The 5417-nt window shown below is 50.7% G+C and overlaps 1 protein-coding gene, 1 long non-coding RNA gene and 2 other non-coding genes across 11 annotated transcripts in view; 1 reads left to right on the top strand and 3 right to left on the bottom strand.

The window, feature by feature from the left end:
• Nucleotides 1-1229, bottom strand: part of AGBL5 (AGBL carboxypeptidase 5) — a 20963-nt gene extending 19734 nt beyond the window's left edge. For 6 of the 8 annotated variants that reach the window (XR_001886519.1, XR_001886518.1, XM_017876904.1 and 3 more), the window contains exons 1-3: nucleotides 1138-1229; nucleotides 329-459; nucleotides 90-213 (exon numbers count right to left, since the gene is read on the bottom strand). The gene's annotated coding sequence lies outside the window, so the exon portion shown is untranslated. Of the gene's footprint in view, nucleotides 1-89; nucleotides 214-328; nucleotides 460-1137 lie in introns of those variants that run through there. The other 2 variants (XR_001886520.1, XM_017876907.1) reach the window with 2 other exon arrangements.
• On the bottom strand, nucleotides 595-667 carry TRNAA-AGC (transfer RNA alanine (anticodon AGC)). Its single transcript has one exon. It is a non-coding gene; the product is annotated as a tRNA-Ala (tRNA).
• TRNAY-GUA (transfer RNA tyrosine (anticodon GUA)) lies at nucleotides 1004-1094 on the bottom strand. The gene is given in 2 exon segments: nucleotides 1004-1039; nucleotides 1058-1094. It is a non-coding gene; the product is annotated as a tRNA-Tyr (tRNA).
• A 491-nt stretch (nucleotides 1230-1720) lies between the features above and the next one.
• On the top strand, nucleotides 1721-4378 carry LOC108532699 (uncharacterized). Its single transcript, XR_001886521.1, has 3 exons — nucleotides 1721-1798; nucleotides 2128-2297; nucleotides 4064-4378. It is a non-coding gene; the product is annotated as an uncharacterized LOC108532699 (long non-coding RNA).
• The last annotated feature ends 1039 nt before the right edge of the window (nucleotides 4379-5417 follow it).

Raw genomic sequence — 5417 nt, 5'->3', positions numbered from 1 at the left:
TCGGGCTGAAGGGGCTGAGAGAAGGGGGCGGGGCCGGGGCTGGCGGGGCCGGGGCTGGCGAGGCCCGTAGTCCGCGCAGAGCCCCTCACCTCTCTCCGGGCCGGTGATCCCGCTCCCTCTCCCGCTAGCGAGGCCGCACCTCGGGCCCCAGCACCCGGGCCCTCCACCCGGGCCCCCAAAAACACCCGAGCGCCGCGGTGCCGGGACCCCGCTCTGCCAGGAAACAAGAAGTCTCTCGCCTATTGGCCGCGGCTGCAGCTGGCGACCCGCCCAGTAAAGCTCGCTACCATTGGTCAGCTCGCAGGGTTCCTCGCACGTTAGTGGGTACCTGAGCGACTGTCGTTTGGGGACTGGCGGCCAGGCGCGGCCGGAGGGTTCTAGCGGCGACTTTCCGGAAGACGGTTAACGGCCTGCCTGCCAGGAGGCGGGAAAGATAAAGTGGCAGAAACTGGGACTCAACTGTGAAATAAAAACATCGTGTGAAGCACCTTATCGCGTAACAGTCTTGTATGTCTAAAATGAAACACCTTGCCCCTTGCGCTGGGAATCCCTCCATTTTGTGTTCTCTAGTGTGAGGGACGCAAAAATGTGGAGTGGAGGATGCGGGCATCGATCCCGCTACCTCTCGCATGCTAAGCGAGCGCTCTACCATTTGAGCTAATCCCCCGCCTGCTGGTTGCTTCCTTCCCTTTGCCTTACAGGTTCACTGCACAGTTCACTGACCAGCGGATGAACCAGAGTTCAGGACATTTATTTAGCATAGTATCATCCATATGCAAGATTCTAAAAATCAGGCATATAATTGTGTGCTTAAGCAGAAAACCTTATTCTAAAACACGTTACCACACTTACACTGAACGCACAAAGAGCGTTACGGTATACTACATACTGCTGTGAGTACTTTGGTCTAAGGGCAGTACTCATGCTAAGTCACGGGAGGCCTCTAAGCCTTTCCCCTTATGAGACAATTTGATTAAATTGAGGCTAAAAATGGTACACGAAGTCCTTCGAGCCGGAATCGAACCAGCGACCTAAGGATTGCCACAGTTACCATCCACTACAGTCCTCCGCTCTACCAACTGAGCTATCGAAGGCTCCGCCGTGGTAAGGTGTTGCTGACAGCCCTCTAATGCTTACCACAATCTCATCCAGTCATGACCACTGCCTTCTCCCGCTGAAGGAATCTGCCGGGGCCTCACAGAGCTGAAGAAGCCAGACACCCAAAGGCAAGGAAAGGAAGCTGCCCAAAGTTTAGGTTGTCAGCCCAGAACGAAGGCCACACCGGCCCTGAGCTTCCTAGCTTTTTAACAAAATGCTCCCAACGCCCCGCGGTGGTTTCTCCAGGATGGCTAACGCCCAGCCCGCCGCCGCCTCCTGGAGCTCCTGAGCAGCGCTTGTGCGGTGGTGCCTGCACTCACAGGAGCTTTGCGACCGCGACGCGCAAACCCTGCTCGAGAGCCGATGGGCCACTTTGGCTGCTCCTGCTCCACAGTTCCCTCGGCTTCTCCGGGCGTGTTCTCCTGACGCGAAGGACATTCGCTCAGCCAATTAACTCAGGTTTTGTCAGGCTCTATTCATCCTGACCAGTGCAAGAGACGGTGACCGCGGGGCGCTGCAGGCTTCGGCGCGGCGCGGGATCCGGCGGCGCCGACCCCCATGGGCCGCCCTGGGATCGCTGGCCTGGCTGCGTGGCCCGAAGCCTCGGGGAGGGGGCTACTCGCCAGGAGAGGGCGGCGGGGCTGCAGCACAGGCTTTCCCGCCCTCGGAAGCGTTCGCAAGCCTGGAGGATTCCCCTGCGGTAGACCTGGGATGGTGGGGGGCGCGCGGTCCGGTGGGTCCCTGAAGCCTCCGAGACCCATGTGAGGTCGGGGTGGGGGCGGCCTTGCAGTGCCCAGTACAGGCCACTGGTCTCCCTTGTAGGTTTTTGCACAGGTCCGCTTACTCTCGGAAATCTTGGGTTCCCCAGGGCCGGGGAAGGGTCTTCTGCCTCGTCTGGGGCCTCTCCCCTGTCACGGTGGATGTCTAAGTGTCCTGCGTGGGGTCAAGGAGTGACCCCACGGGTTCCCCCATCTCCGTCACTAGCCAGCTCACACCTTCGCCTGTCTTTTCCATGTGTTTTTTCCACAGTCTTTTGCTCACCGGGTTTTTAACAACAGATATAAACCTAAACCTCAACTCCTCTGTGAAGCCCTGCTTGGTCGTCCCGTGGAGTGGGTGTGCCGGGAGACCTGGCCTCAATTTCCAGCTCTGGGCCAACGTCCTGTGCTACCTTGAGCCAACATCGCCCGCGAATCCAGGTCTGGTGATGCTTTCTAGCCCCTTGCAGCTCCAGCATTTGATGGGTTCTCTCGGGCTGAGCTTTATATCCGAAGTTTCTAGATATAAAGGTGTGTCAACATTTAGATAGAAGAATATAGAAGATCTGCATTGAAGGAGTGGCCTGCCCCTCCACACCCGTGGGCGTTTCTCGTTAGGTGGAACCAGAGACTTGAGAAAAGAAATGAGACACAGAGAAAAAGTATAAAGAAAAAGTGGGCCCAGGGGACAGGCGCTCAGCATACAGAGGACCCACACCGGCACCGGTCTCTGAGTTCCCTTAGAATTTATTGATAATTAACATCTTAAAGATAAGGGAGTGGCAGGACAATAGGATCACTGTAGGGAGAAAATTAGCAGTAAGACATATGGATAAAGATCTCTGTGACATGGGTAAGCACAAAGGAAAATGCTGGGCCTTGATACGCCTATGCAAACATGTCCATAAACCTTTTAGCAGCATTGCTCCAGAAAGTCTCACCAGCAAGTCCCACCTTATGCCTTAAGGCGGTTTTCTCCTATCTCAGTAAACAGAGCATACAATCGGGGCCTCACACCGAGATGCTCCATTGCCCAGGGACGGGCAGGATTTTAACCNATGCTGGGCCTTGATACGCCTATGCAAACATGTCCATAAACCTTTTAGCAGCATTGCTCCAGAAAGTCTCACCAGCAAGTCCCACCTTATGCCTTAAGGCGGTTTTCTCCTATCTCAGTAAACAGAGCATACAATCGGGGCCTCACACCGAGATGCTCCATTGCCCAGGGACGGGCAGGATTTTTAACCAGCAAGCTGCCTTCAGGCACTTGTTTAACAAAGACACATCCTGCACAGCCCAAAATCCATTAAACCTTGAGTCACCACAGCACATGTCTGTTGCAAGGACAAGGTTGGGGTAGGGTCACAGATTAACAGCATCTCAAATACAGAACAAAATGGAGTCTCTTGTGTCTACTTCTTTCTATATAGACACAGTAACAGGCTGATCTCTCTTTCTTTTCCCCACATGCATAACTTTTATTATTCATTATCAAAAAATGGCATTCATGGCCAGGCGCGGTGGCTCTCACCTGTAATCCCAGCACTTTGGAAGGCCCAGGCGGGCGGATTGCCTGAGTTCAAGAGTTGGAGACCAGCCTGGCCAACATGGTGAAACCTCGTCTCTACTAAAATACAAAAATAATTAGCCAAGCATGGCGGCGCGCGCCTGTAATCCCAGCTACTCAGGAGGCTGAGGTGGGAGAATCGCTTGAACGTGGGAGGCGGAGATTGCAGTGAGCCTAGATTATGCCACTGCACTCCAGCCAGGGAGACAGAGAGAGACTCTGTCTCAAAGAAAAGGCCGCACGCGGTGGCTCACGCCTGTAATCCCAGCATTTTGGGAAGCCGAGGTGGGTGAATCCCCTGAGTTCAGAAGTTCGAGACCAGCCTGGCCAACATGGAAACCCCTTTTCTACTAAAAATTAAAAAAAAATTAGCTGGATGTGGTGGCGCATGCCTGTAATCCCAGCTACTTGGGAGGCTGAGGCAGGAGAATCGCTTGAACCCAGGAGGCGGAGGTTGCAGTGAGCCAAGATCGTGCCACTGCACTCCACCTTGGGAGATAGAGCAAGACTCCATCTCAAAAAACAAATAAACAACAACAACAAAAAACCTCTCAACAGACAGAAGTCCAGGATCAGAAGGCTTCAGGGTGAATGCTAGCAAACATTTAAATAATTAACACCAGTCCTTTCTTTTTCTCAGATCACTAAATGAAGGTAACACCAAAATGAAGGTAACATCAATCCTTTCAAACCGTTCGAAAAAATAGAAAAGAAGGGAATAGTTTCTAATTGATTATATGAGACCAGCATCATTCTGATGGCACAGCCAGACAAAAAGACCACAAGAAAACTACAGATCAACATCCCTTATGAATATTGATGCAAAAATCCCCAACAAAATATGAGCTAACTGAATCCAATAGCGTATTAAAAGGAGAATACTATGACCAAGTTAGATTTATTGAAGGAATGTAAGGGTGTTCAACATAAGAAAAATAAATCAATGTAGGCCGGGCCTGGTGGCTCACACCTGTAATCCCAGCACTTTGGGAGGCTGAGGTGGACAGATCACCTGAGGCCAGGAGTTTGAGACCAGCCTGGCCAACACAGTGAAGCCCCATCTCTACTAAAAATACAAAAATTAGCTGGGCGTGGTGGTGCACGCCTGTAATCCCAGCTACTCGGGAGGCTGAGGCAGAAGAATTTCTTGAACCCAGAAGGCAGGGGCTGCAGTGAGCCGGCCACTGCACTCCAGCCTGGGAGACAAAGCAAGACTCCATCTCAAAAAAAGAAACAAAGAAAAATAAATCAATGTAATATACCACATTAATAAAATGAAGGAAAAAAACATGTTATCTCAATTGATGCAGGAAAGGTACTTGACAGAATTCATCACCCTTTCAGGAAAAGTAGAAACTCAGAAAACGAGAAATAGAAAGGAACTTCCTCAGCATCCTCAACGTGATAAAGAACATTTAAGAAAAACCCACAGCTAACATAAAACTCAACGGTGAAGGCCAGGAACAAGCACTAAGGTCAGGAGCAAGACAAAGACGCCACTTTCGCCGTTGCCACTCAACATTGTACTGGGATTTCTGGCCAGAACAACTAAGCAAGAAAAAGAAATAAAAGGCATCCAAACTGGAAAAGAAGAAATAAAACTATCCCTACCTGCAGATTATATTATGTTATATACAGAAAATATCAAAGAATCTACCAAAAAAAAAAAAAAAAAAACTATTAGAAAAAAAAAACTGTTAGAGAAAATTCAGCAAAGTTGCAGAGAACAAGATCCACATGCAAAAAACCCAATTGTGCTTCTTTACACCAATAATGAACAGTCTGAAAGAAAATTAAAAATGTAACTTCTGGGCATGGTGGTACAGGCCTGTAATCCCAGCACTTTGGGTGGCAGAGGTGGGAAGATGGCTTGAGCTCAAGAGTTCAAGACCACCCAGGGCAACATGCTGAAACTGCATTTCTACAAAAAAATACAAAAATTAAAGGCCGGGCGCGGTGGCTCAAGCCTGTAATCCCAGCACTTTGGGAGGNCG

This window comes from Rhinopithecus bieti, unplaced genomic scaffold (genome assembly GCF_001698545.2).
Source record: "Rhinopithecus bieti isolate Rb0 unplaced genomic scaffold, ASM169854v2 scaffold_7681, whole genome shotgun sequence".
NCBI lineage: Eukaryota > Metazoa > Chordata > Mammalia > Primates > Cercopithecidae > Rhinopithecus > Rhinopithecus bieti.
Note: the sequence above shows the minus strand (reverse complement) of the source record. Positions and strands in the feature narration are given on the sequence as shown.